Source organism: Citrus sinensis, chromosome 6, assembly GCF_022201045.2.
Source record: "Citrus sinensis cultivar Valencia sweet orange chromosome 6, DVS_A1.0, whole genome shotgun sequence".
Taxonomy (NCBI): domain Eukaryota; kingdom Viridiplantae; phylum Streptophyta; class Magnoliopsida; order Sapindales; family Rutaceae; genus Citrus; species Citrus sinensis.
The window spans coordinates 2,909,154-2,928,343 of NC_068561.1; the positions used below are offsets into that span (position 1 = coordinate 2,909,154).

The window sequence follows — 19,190 nt, forward strand, 5'->3', positions numbered from 1 at the left end:
ATTATAAATGAATTGAGTCAACATTGTACTGATTTAAATTCGATTTATTTATTAAACAAATTGAAATTACTACTAGAAAAATGACATTCACTGATACTAAGTTCCTAAGATTAAATAAAAAAAATATCAATATTTGATGACCTAAGCATCTTTTAAGCATCTTTTAATGTGTTTTACATATTATTGCCAGTGGTTATTGATAATATAGTACCATAAACTTTTACTGATACTAAGATATATATTTTTAATTTTTCTTATTCTAAACGACGTAGTTTTATTTTTAAAATTAGGGTATCTTAAATTCTAACGCTTGTGAAATTTTTTGGCCCTTAACGAAAGTACTATTCCCTCTTCATCTTCCCTCTCTCCTAAATCCTTCCCACTCATTTCAAGAAACCCTAAATTGAAACAAAACAAGTCACCCAGCCTTTTCAGTCTTAACAAAACAATTACTCTCAGTCTCCCAACAAAATAAAATCATCCTCCTCCTCACCAACATTTCCATTTCCTGCTTTTCTCTAGTTTTACTTTATGAAGCGTATGGGTCTTCATTCTTCGGTCACCACCGAAGAAAACCAAAGGATGAAAAAGTCAAACAAGATGAGGAGGAATAAGAAAGAGGAAGAGCAAGTCAAAGAAACTGGCTTCACAAATCTAGATGAGAACTCCCTGTTCGAGGTGTTGAAACACGCAGACACCAGGACTTTGTTGCGGGCGGCTTGCGTCAACAAGCTATGGCACAAGACACTCAAAATGAGCACCTTTGGGAGTTAATTTGCACCCACCACTTCGCTAACGTTGGGTGCACTACCCAACAACTCAGATCTGTTGTCCTGGCTCTCGGTTGCTTCCGTCGCCTTCACTCCCTCTATCTCGGCGGCTCCCATCGCATTCCCTCTCTGCCGTTCTTTCTCTCACAGTCGAAACCAAAACTCAAATCCCTAACTCCCCAGCCACAAAACCTCTCATTTGCCTCAAAACAAAACAAAATCCATCCGTGCTCCTTCTCTCTGGTTATTCGAAAGTTAGAAGCACCCTAAATAGTTCTCTCTGAAAAGCCATTCACCCAAACCCTAACCTCACTAATAAAATTTTTATTGATAGTGATTTTTTCAATTAATTAAGATATGGGTTCATTGGTAGAGAAACAAAGGTTGGTGTTTGCTCTATTTCTTTCATCGATTTTCTTTCTCTTTTTGAAAATTTTCTAATTTTCTTTTAATTTCGACTGTGATTTTATTGTTTCTATAGCTGCAGTTTGATTAATTTTGATTAATTTTGCTTAATTTGATGGAAAGCATGATTTATTACATGTCTGCTTGAGATAAGCCGGTTAGTAATTTTTTTTTTAAAAAATAATTATATGTAATATCTTTTTTGATTCGCATATCGTAAACATGATGTTATTGTCTACTAACTAATTATAGCCTTCGATTTACATTCACTTAAATAGGATATGATTATGTATCCTTTTTTTTTTTTTGGTTTGCTGTTTGCTGATTGTGTTATTTATAGTGTTGTTATTGGCGGTTTATATGGTGAGTAGGGCAGTATTTTAATTGAAACAATTAAAGATATGGGGAATTATTAGGTAGAAAGTGGCTGCTGGAGGAGGTTCTCCTATTGCAGTATGCCTAAATAGTATTCATTTTGCCCTTTTTTTTTACCGCTGACTGTTGTTTCTTGTGAATGCATTTCTAATCCAGAGACTTCGCCCTGTGGTATCCACTTTGAGAAACTACTCATCTGTAGCTAAACAGGTAATTGTGCCTTTTATAACCTATTACTTGCAATGCACTGATTTTAGCTGTATGGTGCTTGTATTTTACTTTTTCTAAGTTCATAATAGTTTTTTTCTTTTGAGATAGTTAATGATATGAGAAATTACAAATTTAATATTTATTCAAGGTTGCAATTTCATGTTTAGGGCATATGTATTACTTTCGTCGTATATGGTGTGTGATTATTGTCTTAAAAGTAAATTCTGGTGCTTGATTTTGATATAGTCCTAAAATAATTTATGAGGTTTTTTGTGAACATTGACCTTGTGAAACCTCAAAACAGAAAATTCAGTAGAATGTTCATGTGTGCTCTGTTGAACATGAGATTTGACTAACTGAGATTGTAATCCAGTTAGTCATATGATCTTGTGGTGATGAGTTTAACCCATAAGTCTCATAACCATACAAGTAATGTCAATTATAATAGAAGGACCTCTCTGTAATCAACTTCAGTCATTGGCTAATTGTGGAATTCATTGTGCTAGTGTTCAATTTCACCATTTGCTTCTGATCATTAACAAATTTTCTTCACCCGCTTTTTCTTGCTTACAATAAACAAAAGGGATGAAATGACTTTTATCTTGTTATAATTTTTGCAGCTCAAGTTTTGAACTTTTATTTATTTTGGCTGATAGTTAGTATGTTGATTTGTGTTTGTGATTGCTTTCTTTGTAGGGAAAGTTGGCATCTGTTGAGGAGTTGGAACCATTTGTCAATCATGCATCTCAAATGGCCGCACTTGACTACATTGTATCTATTGAAAGTGATGTGTTTATTCCATCATACTCAGGAAACATGGCAAGGGCAGTTGAAGTTCATCTGATGTTGAGGTAACTAACATAACTGCTTAAATCAGGAAACATATTTGTTTGTGGATGAGTTTCAATTTCTAAAGCATAAATCAGGATATAATATAAGCAACAGGAAACATATTTGTTTTTCTTATCCTATATTTAGAGTTGAGGGGTGTAGCTACCTGTCAGCTGGTGTTACATTTTGGTGTGAATGTTTAGGCATGAATTGGCAGAAGAATGTTATAATGATGATGATGCAATGTTATCTATCTTTCAGTTATGGAAGGGAGTAATGGAGGAGTTAAAAATTCATTATTTATTTGCAAAGTATAGTTTTGATTCTTGTCCAGTTAGGCCTTTTTGTTGAAAGTATGAAACTTGTCGAATGTGTATGGCGCCGTATTATCTATTTGTAATGCATTTACTTGAGTTTCTAGTAACTTAATTGTCATTTTTTTAATGCAGGTAGTAGCAACAACCACAATCTTGACTTAAGCCTTGGAATTTCTCAGTGTTCCAGTGCTAATGGTCTTATTCATCACATTCATTGTGATGATTCTAAACTGCCCAACAAAGAAAGACCAGCGGCTAAATTACCTATAATTTTCTCAATGAGGCTAGTAACCACCCTTTTTGCTTATTCTTAATACACTTTCGATTTAACAAATTGATAGCTCTAAGTTTAATTAATTTTTATTTTTTTCTGCAGTTAATAACTATGCACAAACAATATGTTAATTTAGTTTCATACCATTTAGATTCAGTAGTTGTGTGTGTACAAACTACAATTTTGAAGAAATTAGGAAACTGTGTAGATTGCAGCATGTAAATTTTATCAGTTTTTTTTTATTGTGCATGTCTTGAATGGTGCAAGATGACTTACAATAAACTAAAGCATGTATATGGGTCAAAACTAAATAATCAGAGCAATGTCAAATTGGAACATGGAAACAATAATAGAAGACTTCATTTCGATTACCGAAAGAAAGAATCAGCAGAAGCAATAAACCTGTGTTGGAAGATTGTGCTGTTACTATATATCATTTTATAAATTATTTGTAGTTGGTAAACAATGTAATAAGTTTCAAACAATGTAATAATTTTTAAATTATTCATTGCAATGTAATAGTTTTCATATTGTTGAATGTAAATTTCAATTCAAATGCCAATTGCAAATTTTCAATTTCTAATTATATCGATTTCTTTTTTTAAAATTTTTCTCAAATAAACATAGATACCAAAGTATCATTATATTTATTATGCCTTCGTATCATTATTTGTTTGATACCTTAGTCTCGTTATATATGTGATGTTCAAGCATCAACATTTTTTTGATACTATGGTGACATTGATTCGCTGATGCAAAAAACTTGTGTCAGTAAATTTCTTGCACCGTATTCAATGACACTAAATTCGGTGTCAGTAAAACAAGTTCCTGATACCAAAATAGTATCAGAGAAAGCTATTTTTTTACTAGTGAATTATAGGATTTAGATTTGATTTATTTATTAAATAAATATTTGGCTTGATTCGTTTAACTTATTTAGTAAAATTAATAAATGAAGCAAATCAAATATGAATCCATTTACTATTGTTTACAAAAATATAATTAATAAACAAAAATTAGGCAAAATAAAATAAAAAAGACCACAAATTTAACATTCTACAAAATATAAATAATCTAAACTATATTCTTAGATTAAATATTTAGTCATCCAAACACCAAATTATAATTTTTTAATAATCCAAATGATATCAATTAAAATTCAAATTATAAACTAAGGTGATTTCTTTAATTCTCTTCATTTTGTCATTGTCACACTGAAAACAAGAATCCTACAAGAAAAAAGTAAATAGAATAGTATTGTAATATTTCAAAATATCAAAAATATTTCAAAATATTATAAACATTCTACACGTTGCAACATTGATAAGAGTCATTATAATATTTCAAAATATTAATTATATACCAAATTTTGTAGTATTGATAAGGAAATAATAATTAAATCTACAAAGGCAAGAAAAATCAGCAAGATAAAACTTTGCCTATCACACTCCTGCATTGTCTCTAGCATCATTGGCACTCTCTTGAGATCGAGCACTATTAATGCTCATGTTCATAATGTTTTCAGTAAGTTGGGCCAAAATGACATCAAAATTTTCAACAGTAAGGGTGCATTTGACGTACTGTATTGTATTATATTCTATTATATTGTATTATTTTAATACAAAATTATTTATTATATTGTATTACATTAGAATTGTATTATAATAATATCATACAATATTTGATACTACATTGTACTATATTAATTTTTAATTATATTATGTTTAGTGTTGCACTGTATTGTATTAATTTTTTTTTGTGATTATTCTAAATTATATATTTAGAATATAATATTTATTAGTACAATACTTAGGAAATACTAAATACAGAAAAATTAGATTTTAGAACTTTTACATTATTTTTTTATCATAGATGTAAAAAGAATTATAATTCTCCATAAAACATATCTAAAACTAACAAATTTTAAAATTTCAGCTGCACAACATTTATTTTTTTTTTTGCTTTTCCTAAATATATAACTTGTGAAATAAAGATGAAAGCCACTAATTCATTCAAATAACGACAAGGAGATTATTTTTTAAGTAATAAATAGAAAAGCTTTATTTATTCAAGAACGTGGACGATGATGGTACAAAGACTGCATTTTAGAGTCTGAAATGGCAACGTATTTATCAAGCATTGAAATCACTGCTTCAATATTTTTTTCACTAAAATATTGATTGATTATCGATCACAAGTTCCATTTTGTTTGCACATTCCAATTTACTTGAGTCGCTAAGTGACGATTGAAGCTTCTCTGCATCTGTTTTTTTTACGTGCATAAATTTGATGCTACCTCAGGCCCCAACTACTAAATTCCAAGCAATTTCATCAAGCAATCCAACCCAGATCAAAATGATGCGGCACAACTGTAAGTTTCTATTGTACTCTCACTTTAACATGTGGCCTTGCAGCCTACGATGGCTCATCTTCATGACAATCCCAAAGGGCTTGAATAATAATTTCACTACAACTTTCCCTTCGAACAGAACAAGGGTGACAATGGTGTTGGAGTTGAACTTGAACGAGGACAAATAGTGGCTAGATTCTTTGAGGCTGGTCTTGACGCGGTCTATCGTTTTGGTCCTGGACTTTTGGGTAGAGATTTTAGCTAGGTTTTCAATTTTTGTGGTCGTGAGTTTCTTGGAGGCTTTGTTGATGGAGGATTTGAGGAATTTGTAAGAGTTGGTTTGGTAAATGAGTGGCTCAGCAAGTTCATAAAGTGCCTCTATCTTACCTTCTTCCTCTTTCCCTCCCATGCCTCTGCAATAGTGATTGTTTCATCTAAGACACAAACGATAGGGAGAACTTTGTCTCAAAAGAATTACAATTTACAAATCCGGATAAACCCGATTTCCTCGTGAGTTTAGTCCGTGTGGGTTTGATAGCATAAATTAGATATTTGACTACATTACAATACTATGCATTAAAATTACAAAACATGGGATTATAATCCTTTAGTACTATGAGGGTTTTAGTACTATATAACGAGAAGTACCAAAATGTCATAATTTTATAAAAATAAATCTTAATTAGAAACAATTGAATATAATATTATAAAAGTAAAATAAATTAATTTCATGAGAAAGTCTTACAATCTCTCCGAACATCCAATCTCTTATAGTAATAGTTGCTTGGACAATCTTTGATTTCAATACACTTTAAAATTGATCAAGAACTTGACTGCCAACATTAAAAGTTGATTCAGACGCAACATGAAATATAGGAATGCTTAAGATATCACGAGCCATGGAAAAAAGGTTAAGATAACGAAATTTGTTTCCTTTCAAAAAACTTAGAATGTTTAAATTAATCTTTCTATCTATTCTTGGTTAATCCAAATAAAACTTTAATTCAGATTTTCTAACATAGGCATGACAATCCATGCTATTAAGATCATCAAACTCCTACAAAATAATTAAAAAAATAAGAATAGTCAAAATCCAAAACAAGTACAAATAAGACAATAATATAATTTTTATAGTGAGCAGAAAAGAAAATTGTAAATGTACCTTAAATAGTTCCACGGTCCATTTGTTAAGTGTATTCTAACTATTGTCATTATGTCCTAATCTTGAACCAACATCACTCATTTGAGTGAGTGTGGATGTGGTGGAGAAAGATAGTTTGATAAAATTATACTCACTAAAAACTGAAAACAACTTATCCTGATCATGTTCTAATTGCTTTGAATTTTGATTATAAGTATTGTCGTAGGCAAACTTAATGAATGCCATCTTGTATCGAGGATGCAAGATGACCACTATCGCCAAAATGGTACAAAAATCAAACCAAAACTCATTTGAGTGATCCAAAATGCCATATTCTCAAACTTTTCGATCATTTTCTATGCCATAATTTTTATATATACATCCTCACTATGCAATAATTGATCCAAAACAACATTGTCACTAGCATCATTGTAACATTTCAAAATATTAACCATTTACCAAATGTTGTAGTATTGATAAGGAAATAATGATTAAATCTACAAAGGCAAGAAAAATCAGCAAGATAAAACTTTCCCTATCACACTCCCACATTGTCACTAGCATCATTGGCACTCTCTTGAGATCGAGCACTATTAGTTCTCATGTTCATAATGTTTTCAGTAAATTGGGCCAAAATGACATCAAAATTTTCTACAGTAAGAGTGCGTTTGGCGTACTGTATAGTATTATATTATATTATATTACATTATTTTAATACAAAATTATTTATTACACTGTATTACATTATAACCGTATTATAATAATATTGTACAGTGTTTGATACTCCATTATACTGTATTAATTTATAATTTAATTTATGTTTCGTGTTGCACTGTAATGTATTAATCGTTTTTGGTGATTATTCTAAATTATATATTTAGAAAATAATATTTATTAGTACGATACTTAAGAAAATACTAACTATAGAAAATTTAGATTTTAGAACTTTTACATTATGTTTTTAGTATAAATGTGAAAAAATTATAATTCTCCCTAAAACATACGTAAAACTAACAAAATTTAAAATTTCAGTTGCATAACATTTATCTTTTTTGGCTTTTCCTAAATATATAACTTGTGAAATGAAGATAAAAGCCATTAGTTCATTTAAATAATGATAGGGAGATTTGTTTTAAAGCAATAAATAAAAAAGATTTATTTATTCAAGAACATGGATGATAATGGTACAAAGACTGCATTTTAGAGTATGAAATGGTAACGTATTTATCAAGCATTGAAATCTTTGCTTCAATTTTTTTTTTCACTAAAATATTGATTGATTATCAATCACAAGTTCCATTTTGTTTGTACATTCGAATTTACTTGAGTTGCTGAGTGCCGGTCGAACCTTCTTTGCTTCTGTTTTTTTTTTTTTTACGTGTGTAAATTTGATGATACCCCACGCCCCAACTACTAAATTCCAAGCAATTTCATCGCCTAATCCATCCCAAGTCTAAATGACACGGCACAAGTGTAAGTTTCTGTTGTACTCTCACTTTAACGTGTCACCTTGCAGCCTACGATGGCACATCTTCATGACAATCCCAAAGGGCTTGAACAGTAATTTTGCTATAACTTTCCCTTTGAACAGAATGAGGACGATAATGTCGTCGAATTTGAACTTGAACAAGAACAAATTGTGGCTTGATTCTTTGAGGCTGGTCTCGACGCGGTCTATCATTTTGGTGGAGATTTTAGCTGGATTTTTTGATTTTTATGGTCTTGAGTTACTTAGAGGCTTTGTTTGCAGAGGATTTGAGGAATTTTAAAGAGTTGGTTTGTTAAATGAGTGGCTCAGCAAGTTCATCGAGTGCCTCCGTCTTAGCTTATTTCTTTTTCCCTGTCATCCCTTTACAATAGTGATTGTTTCATCTGAGACAGAAACGATAAGGAGAACTTTGCCTCAAAATAATTACAATTTACAAATCCGCATAAACCCAAAACATTACAATACTATGCATTAAGGGCGTGTTTGGTAGCCTACATTATATGGGATAAAAACACTATTTTGTATTCAATTTATACAAGCTCATGATTGGCGCTAAAAGCTGCTACAGCTACACTGCGTTAATGGGATATGCTAATGAGGCAGTTGCAACATTAGTTTGCCTCTTATTAAGTTTTTTCAATTTTCTTAATAATAATAAAAATAAAAATGAATAAATATAACTTTTGAATTTGAATATTATATTATATAATATTAATATTAATTTTTTTACATTATAATTATTGATATAAATTAATAAATTAATAATTTATTAGTCAATAATATTTTTTATATTTTTATTTTTACATTATAATTTATTATTAAATTTATAATTTAATATAATTAATAATATTATTAATTTAAATAATAATATAAAATATTATTGCATATACTACAGAAATTTTACTTGGATTATTTAGCACAATTCATTTGTTAGTGAATATGTTATAGCAATTATATCACTTTATTAATTTGTTATCATCTTGTGGTGTGTATAAATTTTTATTTCATTATCCTAAGATAACTTTTGAACTAATCTTCTAGGTTTTAATTATTTATTTATGTTGTTATATTATTAGAGATTATTTGATTAAGTTATTTGTTTTGATCTTTATCTCACAGGTCATATATTTAGAAAATTGTGAAAAATAAATGTAATGCTTCTGAAAATTTAAGGTTATAAGCTTCGATAGTTATGAAGAATTATGATATTTTTTAACATTTACACTAAAAAAATTGTTAAATTTATAAAATTTAAAACTTCTATATTTAGTATTTTTCTAAATATTAATAAATAATATTTTCTAAATATATAATATAAATTACTCAAAAAAATTATTACATTATTTTCTAAATATATAATATAAATTACTCAAAAAAATTATTACAGTACAATATAATACAAAATATAGTCTAATTGAAAATTAATACAATACAATGTAGCACCAAACATTGTATAACATATGATAATATAGTGCTAATACAATACAACAAAATACAGTATACCTACATTACAATACAATATAATACAATACGGTGTGCCAAACGCACCATAAAATTACAAAACATGGCGTTATAATCCTTTAATACTTTGAGTGGTTTTAATACCATATAATGAGGAGTACCAAACATGCCCTAATTGTATAAAAATAAATCTTAATTAGAAAAAATTGATATAATTTTATAAAAAAAATTAATTAATTTCATTAGCAAGTCTTACCAATCTCTCATAACATCCCAGTCTCTTATAGTAATAATTGCTTGGAAAATCTTTGATTTCAATAAACTTTAAAATTGATCAAGAACTTGACTGCCAATACTAAAAACCGATTCAGATGCAACATGGATATAGGAATGCTTAAGATATCACGAGCCATGGAAGAAATGTTAGGATAACAAATTCTGTTTCCTTTCAAAAAACTTAGAATGTTTAAATCAATCAATCTATTCTTGGTTCATCCAAATAAAGCTCTGATTTAGATTTTCTAACATAGGCATAACAATCCATGTTAATAAGATCATCAAACTCCTATAAAATAATTAAGAAATAAGAATTGTCAAAATCCAAAACAAGTACAAATAAGGCAATAATAATTGTCACAATAACAAAAAAGAAAATTGTAAATGTACCATGAATAGTTCCATGGTCCATTGGTTAAGTGTATTCTGACTATTGTCATTATGTCCCACACTTGAACCAATATCACTCATTTAAGTAAGTGTGGATGTGGTGGAGAAAGATAGTGTGATAAAATTTTACTCACTAAAAACTGAAAACAACTTATCATGAACAAGTTCTAACTACTTTGAATTTTGATCATAAGCGTTGTCGTAGGCAAACTTAATGAATGCCAACTTGTATCGAGGATGCAAGATGACCGCAATCGCCAAAATGGTACAAAAATCAAACCAATACTTTTCAAACTTTTCGATCATTTTCTATGCCATAATTTTCATATATACATCCTCAGTATGCAATAATTGATCCAAAACAGCATTAGATACAAACACCTTAGGAAAATATAAACTTGAACTGGGGTATTTTTGTTGGGATTATGTGCTCTTTAAAACATATTGATTTATTTATTTTTTAATTAATAAAATATTTGAGATATTTTTCAAAAATCTTAATTGCATAAATATTTTGAATAAGGTCCATTTAATCATATTATATGTATTTATGTGATCATCATATGGATTCACAGAAAAGATAAATACAAGTTATCTTATGATTAAATAAATTAAGTTCACAATTGATAAATAGAGTTGGGCGCTCTATTTATGTTTAGACTATAGTAAATTCATTAAATGATTTATTTTAATCATGTATGAATTTACTGATTTAATTTGACTATATTGAACTGAATCACATATGAGAATTTATTTTTTTACACAAAAGGAACCTAGCCAGTGCTTAGGTTAAACAAAAACAAGGGAAAGCAGTCCCCAAACCATCATTGAACAGCCAATGGGTCATGCCTGGGGGAGGTTGATGAAATAAATGGAAACCAAGTGGGAGGGTGAGCGCCATGCCTGCAAAGAAGTCAGCAGCAAAATTCGCTTCCCTATACACATGATGCACTGAAATCAATCAATCTCGGCTTAGCAGAACCTTTATTCCCCAAATCAATGAAGAATTAGCATTACTGTGATAGTTACGATCAGCTAAAATTTGAGTAATGCTCAAGTTGTCAACTTCTACCCTTAGGAAACGGATGCCATGATCCCAAGCCATTTGTAACCCTTTAAAAAGGCCCCACAATTCAGCCCCCATTATAGAGCAACTTCTCAAGTTCATATTGAAACCACATACCCACTCACCACATCAATTCCTCACTAAACCACCAGCACTGGCCAAACCAGACCGTTTCAAAGCCCCATCAGTATTGAGTTTGAAATATGGCCACGTTGGGGGTTGCCAATGAATCAATTTCTCAATTTTATTGGATTGCTGCTTCTTCAAAAAATCATGGGTCAAAGTAATTTCCTCAGTGCGGTTATGAACATCCATTAGCACATTACCAATACTACATGATATGTTAGTATAAGTAAATTGATTACACCAAAACCATAATTAACCTCCACACACTGACTCCAAAAAGCACTGACCAATCCCTGAAGTTCGCAATTTGAAAGCTATTCTTCATATTACAGATTACTCATGATCGAAAATCCAATATGAAAAAGGTAAAATGTAAGTGGTTAGGAATTAAAGCGAGCCAAACACGTTTGGAATCAATGTAATCCTTTACTGCATGTAAGGTGTCCTCCACGTGAAACCCACATCTCATGCAAGCACAATCATCTATCGAGTGTTTGCGAAGGAGCTCAGCCCTCGTTTTCAACCTGTTATGCATTAACAGCCAAAGGAAACAACGAACACTTTGGGGACCATTCCATCGCCAAATCGAACTCCAAAGAGAATTATTCCACTTGGCACGGCTTAAACAAGTAGAAGTAAGCAGATTTTACAGTGAAACAACTAGACTTTGATGTACCCCAAAAACAACAGTCCTCAACTCCACGCTCACAAGGTCGCATTGTACCCGCAATCTTGAAAAGAATATAATTTGGTAAAAGGGAAGCAAACAGACCCCAATTCCAAGCACCCTCTTGATCCACAAACCTGGCTACATATTGATTAACCAAGCTGTCAGGGATTGGGCCAATAGCATACTTCTGAAGGCAGTGGTTGTCCATCATCCAACAATCTTTCCAGAACCTCGCAGTCTTGCCGTTGCCTAGAGCCCAACGAACCCCTTAAAGGACTTCCTTCCATATGTTTCCCACTGCCTTCCATAGAGGTGACCCGTGTTTAGTTGGGAGCGAAGAAGGATGATCATTGCTGTTAACACCATACTTAGATATCAAGACTTTAATCCAGAGACTGTTTGGTGAGTCGAGAATGCCCCAGCCAATTTTCATAAGTAATGCCTTGTTCATAAGGTTAAGATCCTATAAACCAAGGCCTCCACGGGATTTGGGAAGTTGAATACTCTCCCACCTAATAAGGCTTATACGGTAGTTTTCTTCCTTCCCACTTTATATAAAGTGTCTGCATATGTGGTCGATCTTATTTCGAATACTCGCAGGGAGCATTATGGTTTGCATAGAGTAGATGGAAGTGACTGGATAACTGATTGCGTGAGAGTAATCCGACCTGCTAAGGAAAGATGCTTTGCTGACCACCCGGAAAGTTTTTGTTGAACCCAATCGATGATGGTCTGGTAAGTATACTTGGTTATCCGCTTGTGAGTAGAGGCGTGCCTAGATAAGTGCCAAGGTCCTTTGTAGTGGTGAACCCAAGTTGGCTCCAATTCGTTAGGCATCGCTAGTGTGCACATTATGGGAGAAAATGTGAGTGTTTTATTTTTGCTCACTTTTTCTCCTGAACTCCCACAAAAAGTATCGAGCACCTCCATGATAACTTCTGCTTGGTCTAGTGAAGCTTCTGCCAAAAGTAAAAGATCATCAGCAAAAAAGATATGAGAAATGGGAATACCTTGTCTTGAAAGTAGTTGCATGGTGGCAGACGAAATGCATTCCATAATAACTCGAATGAAGCCCTAGGGTAACCCAACTATGCACAAAGTTTCAAAGATGAAATCCCAGTTTAATCTATCATAGGCTTTTTCAAGATCAACCTTGATAACCATTTAACCAGATTTCCCCTTCTTCTTTCGCATAAAATGAATTACTTCTTGTGCAATAACGATATTTTCTGTAATATGTCTCCCTGGAATAAAGCTTGTCTGGTTGGGGCCAATAAACCTCGGCAACACCTCCTTGAGTCTATTAGTCACTATTTTGGTGATTGTTTTATACACCACGGAGGACAGACTAATAGGCCGAAACATTTTCAAGCTAGTATGATTGTTGGTTTTAGGTATGAGCACAAGCAAAGTCCCGTTGAGCTCTTTAGGAATTGGCGTGCCACCAAAGACCTCTTTTACCACTTTACAAACCGAGGGCCCCACAACCTGCCATTGAGATTGATAGAAGATAACATGAAAGCCATCCACACCAGGGGCCTTCAAGGGGGGCATACTAAAAATCGTCTACTGAATTTCCTCATCATGCACTGGTTTAAACAAGTTGCCCATGGTATTGCTATCCATCCTTAGAAAGTGATTTAGAACCGGGTACATATGATATTTTCTCTCCTCGTTGAAGTGAAGTTTGACAAAAAAAGAAATAGCATGTGCCTTAATCTCTTCACTATCGTATAGCCAGACACCGGAATCATCCTGTATAGCCACCACTTTATTCGCTCTTCGTTGTTGGATGGTTTTTTGGTGGAAAAATCTTGTATTCCGATCTCCACTTTTAATCCATTCTCTTCTAGATTTTTAGTATCAAATAATCTCTTCTTGGGTCAGAACCTCTTCTAATTCCTGCCTTAAATCTGCTTTCAACCAAGTAAGATGGTTAGATTGACGAACTTCTAAAGCTTTTTGAATACCACCGATTCTCGCCAAGATTCTTCTTTTCCGTTTAAAAATATTCCCAAACACTTCTTTGTTCCAAGTCCAGAGATTGGTCTTAAACTCTTCAATCATCTGCATATAGTTTTTAGAGCCATCCGAAGCACTTTTTACAAAATTAGCAAATCTATGGTCTCTAAGCCAAGAAACAAGGAAACGAAAAGGTCTATGCCCTAGCTGATGAGCACCAATACGATAATGAAGGGCTAAAAGAGGGCGGTGATTTGAATGGATTCTAGGAAAATGGTAAACAACAGTTTCAGGGGCTAAACGTAGCCAATCCTCATTACACAAGCATTTGTCTAGCTGTTTATAAAGGGATCCTCTAGACCAAGTAAAAGAAGGACCGGTAAAACCAAGATCACATAACTGATTCCTGTGAAACCAATCTCTGAACAAATTGAACATCAATCGTATTCCCACATCCTCCTCTTCTTTCCGTAGAATTCATAATTGTATTAAAATCTCCCCTAATAATCCAGGGGCCGTGAGTATTTATTGCAATATTGTCTAATAATGGCCAAAGGTGTTGTCTCACTATACGCACTGGACTTGCATATACCACCGTTACCCAACAGGAAAACAACCCGAGTCTGGAAACCCGGCAATGAATAAATTGTCTATTATTCACAACCACGTCCACTTGGATACCATCATTCAATAGAAGCCAAATACCATCAGCAAAGCCAGTTGCCCCAACCCTGTGCGAATTAGAAAAGCCACATTCCTTAATGAAGACATCAGCCCTATTGCCACTGATGTGAGGCTAAAAAAGAGCCACCAGGTCTGGCTTATAACACATTACAAGCGTTTTGAAATACTGAAGGAAGCCTTTTGATGCTGTCCCTTGACAGCTCCAGAACATATGAGTACACATCAGGAAATAAAAAAGGAGTAGAAAGGTATAAACCTTACCCATCAGGGGTATCAATCATCAGCATAAGATCTAGGCTATCCTAAAATTCAAGAGAGCCAGCAGATTCCAACTCTTCTTCATTTTCCTGACTATTTCCTGTATAGTCACTATCATTAGAATCATCATCCGAAACTCTCATATTTAGTTCTCTCCCACTAGTTGGGTCACTAGAGTGAACTACTACTTTTTCTAACTTGTCCTCAATTCCAGTAGCTTTGGAATAGAAATGCAACTTATGCATCCCATCAAAACTCTCCCCTTTCAAACTCGTAAATGCAACAACAGTATGGTTCTGTGGGTTTACGCTAGTTGTCACAGGTACAAGGGAGTCCTGGGGCGTGACTAATTGGCTAAGGTTTTGTTGTGTACGTGGTGAAGGCGTTTGCATGGCTTACGGGTTACGTGTGTATAGGCATGCAAAAGGGCATTTTTTGTTCTGGTGGTGGGGCCTTTTAATGACAGTGTATGTTTCTTATTCCCAGAGGGTAAAATCATAAGGGACTTGGCCTTTTGGGTTTGAAAAATGTTATTTTTAGGAATTGGTGCTTGTGTATCGGGAAAACGTGCAGGTTGACTTTCAGGCATGGGCATGGTATTATTGGAAGTAAAGTTATCTTCAAGGTTGTCAGCATTCATAAGGGGACCAAATCTTGAACCGTTATCAATCATTCCATTTTCAGTGAGATTCTGTCTAGAAACCTTGGCATTTTCCTTTCGAAAACGATTGTTGCCTTTTTTGGTCACCGCCATCCAAGGGCCAAACCTAGGGTTTGCTGGTTGCAGTGGAGGTTCCACCTCTACAGATTGATCAGTAGGCACATTTATGCCCCTCTCCGTTGCTTCATTTCCTCTTTCATCAAAGCAGGAAGCACTAAGATGACCATATTTTCCACATACAAAGCATATAGTGGGTAACCTTTCATACTCGACTTTTTGGATCTTGTCGTCAAGAAGGAACTAGGAGCACAATGGTTTATCCAATGCAACTTCAACAGCAATTCGAGCAAGCTTACTCCGAGTAGTTGACTCAGTGTTGTAGTCAATGCGAACAACGTTTCTGATTACCTGTCCCAGCAAGCGTAGCACTTTCTTATGGTAATAATGTAGTGGCATTCTTGGGAGACGAATCCAGGCTACGATGGAAGAAATCTTCTCATTTGCGCTATCAAAATGAGGTGACCATGCTTGAATCGTTAAATAGTGGCCAAGCACAATCCATGGTCCTTACGTTAACACATGCTGAGCATTTAAAACTGTTTTAAACCGGACTAGGAAATAGTTATTCTCCAGGTCTATCACAGAAAAACCATTAGACATACCCCATAAGGCCTCCAGGCGGCTACACAGAACTTTATAAACAATATTCCTTCCCAGTAATTTCACAATCACCGTTGATTGCCAGGGTTTCACTAATTGTGAGAGGATCTTCTGAGAAAAAGATATGGATGGCAGAACCCCTTCCTTTTCGACGACGACGACGTCTCCTATGTCAAATTCCATATCCTCGTCCTTGCCCATTAGTTCCTCCTTCATAGCCCGCTGCTCCATTAATTTGTCTTTGAACGAAACGGGAGGTGGGTTATCCCCATCTACACCATTCTCCTTAAACTTGGCCCTTTTCATAGATCGGTTGGCTTCAAGCGGTGGTGAAGAACTTTTCTTCATACTAGAGTCCATTCTTGAGACGTTTATTATACTAATATTCTTCTTATTAATGGATCACATAGGTATTGATTTTATTGCAATATGAATCTTGAGTTAATTATAGTTTCATATTTTTTTATTGTCATTTCATTTGAGTTACTAATGGACGGGACATACATTTATGGTCAAGATTACCCAATATCTTGGTGGAAGCAATTATGAGCAGTGAGATTATAAATTAACAATATAAAATTTATACAATACATCTCTTGACGGGTTTTCAGTACTTGATCATAGAATTCTCTGGCCAGAGTGTGTCAACATAATTAATATGTTGAAAATGGTCAGTAGATAAAACCAATAAGTGTTAAGGAACAAGATGTAATTAAATTGATTGAACAGTTGAGATATCAATTTAATTAGCGATGTGGTACAAAAGATTGTTTAGTAAGGAAATCAATGTGGCATGGGTCGAATTATTATTTGAGAACACTATCCTAGATAGCATACAATTATGGAAGTCAATTCCAAATTTTTAGTGGAGTAGATTTGAAATTAAATAATTGGGCTAGTTTAATTACATGCTTAATTATTGTAGCCACTATTGTATGTTCCCATATGATTCCCGAGTTAGCTCATTTAATTGACTGCACCACTATTGAATTAATAAACAAGATAACTAACTATTTGGGTTAAAAGCTTAAATATATTATTTAGTGGGAGACTCCATTTAATATGCTTGTGTGTAAAAGGTCTTGTGTTATTTTATAAGGTGGGCTCCTATAACAAGAACAAGTAACGCGACTTTTGGTTTTATTATTTTTTTAATTTAAATCAAATTTGATTTAATAGAATTTAATATATATATATATATATATATATAGAGCCTATGGTTTCCACCAAATAGAGATATAAAAAGACTTGTTTTCTCTAAAAGGAGACAGTAGCCACAATATACAAATTAGAGAAAAAAATATTTTTTCTCTCTATCTTTGAGAGAAATTTTTTTTCTCTTTCTAATTATTTTTAGTAGTGATAAAGGCGTCCGCACGTCAAGTGCATATCAAACTTAAGTCATAACCTAGAAGATCATTGGTGACGAATTGTAATCTAACAAGATTAGTGGTGACAAATCGTGATCTGAAAGCCTAAATTACTTCAGCAAAAAAGCAAAGGTACGATTTTTAGATTATGATAATTTTATATATTGTATGAGAATTGTGATCCAAATATTTCTGTTGAAAAATATTTTTCAAACCAACAATTTTGACCTAGAAAAAATGCATATGATCTCATGAAACATAGACAAGAATTTGCCAGTTTTCTCTATTTTCCTCTAGTCTTTCTTCAGAAGACAACTCTTGTAATTAGAATAACTCAATTGTAAATGACAACGAGCATTTTTTTTATACATAAAACTATCAAGCATAAGAAAAGTTGTCATAATTTTTTCTTGTCATCTAGAGATACTTAACACACTTGAAGAATTTTTTTTTCTCTCATTTTTGACCCCTTGACATATTTTATACTCTCATGGGCTTTTTCTATTTCTTACTCAACTTATTTTAATCCTTTTTGAACAATCAATATAATAATATGAGCACAACTTCAAATATAAAAGTAAATCTCCATCACACATCAAAGCATTTTTTAATTGCAGTTGACTTTTTAACATTGCAACACAAATATCATTACTTGTTTAGAGTTATTGAAAAAAAAATCTTTTTTTCTCGATATCCCATTCACACAATAATGATAATATTTTCTCAGCCAAGGCAACCATAGTGTGTGTGGAGTTAGCATTTCACAAAAATTAAACATTCTTTTTTATAAATTCTATCATTTATCAACGAAAGTGTTATTAATTCAGTCAATTTTTGTCAATCCGAACTTGACAAATTCATATAGGATATTACCACTCTAGCTTTGCTCGAATTCTAGACCCAATGTGATTGAGAAGTGTATGAAATTGGCTGAAAATTCTTTCTTTCTTTCTTTTTTTAATAATTTTGAATAGTTGTCATATTCTACACTTCTTGACCACTAGTTTAACAAAATTAACCAAAAAATTGCCAAATCACTTTAGATGACCTATATTTATCCATGCACTAATCTATCATAATTCATGGATAACATGTGATGTGCTCATAATTTATCTATTATTTTAATGCTTCCATAACTTAATTTTATGTTAAAGTATATTTTATTATATTAATTTTTATCTTAATTTTATATTTTGTCATTGTAGGAATATTGAGAATATTTAAGTGAAAGAAAGCAAAAAGGGGAAACAAATTGGAGCTTAATGGAAATAATTGCGGATTGTGGAAGAAAAAAGGGAAAGAAATAAAAATTATAAATCAATGAAGATTTAATTAACCAATTTTAAGCATGCATGCACGTGGGGAGCATTATAGAACTAATTGGCAATTCAAATGGCAAGTTAAACGTGCATGGGCTTAAAAGTGGGCTGGATTTGTTTTGTTT

General features: G+C 32.6%; 1 protein-coding gene and 1 long non-coding RNA gene across 3 annotated transcripts in view; one reads left to right on the forward strand and one right to left on the reverse strand.

The window, feature by feature from the left end:
* Positions 1-19,190, reverse strand: part of LOC102616593 (ATPase 11, plasma membrane-type-like) — a 76,837-nt gene that overhangs the window by 29,967 nt on the left and 27,680 nt on the right. The gene's annotated exons all lie outside the window — the stretch shown is intronic.
* LOC102616115 (uncharacterized) lies at positions 320-3,424 on the forward strand. Of its 2 annotated transcripts, none has more exons than XR_370920.4 (4): positions 320-1,153; positions 1,707-1,760; positions 2,457-2,611; positions 3,041-3,424. It is a non-coding gene; the product is annotated as an uncharacterized LOC102616115 (long non-coding RNA). The 2 variants fall into 2 exon arrangements; XR_008055602.1 differs by having other exon boundaries at positions 2,463-2,611.